Consider the following 1,299-nt stretch of genomic DNA (forward strand, 5'->3'; position numbering starts at 1 on the left):
CCTGCCTCTGCCTCCCGAGTGCTGGGATTAAAGGCGTGCGCCACCACCGCCCGGCTTTAAACTAGATTTTTGAAAGGGAAAATTGCCAGCCTGGTCTACATAGCAGGATATCCAAAAGATGTGTCTCCTCCAAAATTTCTGCCAGAGACTGTCTCAAGCCTCTCTTGATGATGTTACCCTTATGCAATAGGAAAGAGCTGTAAGACTAATAACCACGTCTCCTTCTCTACCATCTAATAGACACAAGTCAGGAATGTGGGTCAAGACTGTAGAGTTTTGTGAGTCTCCTCCATTTTGGCTGAGTCATGACAGAATAAATAACTCTTCTAATAAATCTCCTCCTCTAAGGGATAATTGGCCTCGTTATCCTCCTTGAACTCCAAACCAGAAACCTTTCGATCATGCTGTGTTTGGAATTTACTTCAAACAATATAATTTAGCTTAAGATAATGTTCCCAGCTCTGGCAAATTCTACCATCTGGGAGTCAAAGACAGTCAGATCTTAGTTAAGTATGATGCCAGCCTGATCTACATAGCAGGTACTAGGCCAGCCAGGACTACATAATAAGACCCTCTTAAAAAATGGAGGGGGTTAGAAAAAGTTAGTTTTCCATGTGTTACTATGGTTTTTTTTACATTTAATTAAAGGTCTTTTAAAACTACATGGTAAGTTTGAGACCAGCTTGGGATGCATGAGACTATTTCAGGAAAGGAAGAAAGGAAGAAGGGAGCAAGGGAGGGAGATAAGGAAAGAAAGAATCTATAAGCTCCACAGTACAACAAAATCATTTTCTCTGTGACTAGGGGTACAGTTCAATTTGTAGAGTGTTTATCTAATATGTACAAGGCCCTTGTATGCTGTTGCATGCCTCTAAATCCATCCCTCCAGAAGTGGAAACAGGAATATCAGTTCAAGATCATTTTCCACTACACAGCAAAGGGGGATATTTGAAAATAAGTGTGTGTGTGTGTGTGTATGTGTGTGTGTGTGTGTGTGTGAAGGATAACATCCTATCTCATTATACTAGAGCTATGCCAGTTTCTTTCAATTTAGAATCTTAAGTATTTTCTTTAATTCTTTCTGTAGTGGTGTGAATAAAAATGGGCTCCACAGGCTCATAAATTTGGATGCTTAGTCACTAAGGAGTGAAACAGTTTGGAAGGATTACAAAGATGAGGAGGTGTGGCCTTGTTGGAGGAAGCATGTAACTAGGATGGCTTTGAGGTTTCAAAAGCCCATGCCAGACCCAGGTGCTCTCTCTCTCTCTCTCTCTCTCTCTCTCTCTCTCTCTCTCTCTC

The sequence above is a fragment of the Microtus ochrogaster genome, chromosome 5 (assembly GCF_000317375.1).
Source record: "Microtus ochrogaster isolate Prairie Vole_2 chromosome 5, MicOch1.0, whole genome shotgun sequence".
Lineage (NCBI taxonomy): Eukaryota > Metazoa > Chordata > Mammalia > Rodentia > Cricetidae > Microtus > Microtus ochrogaster.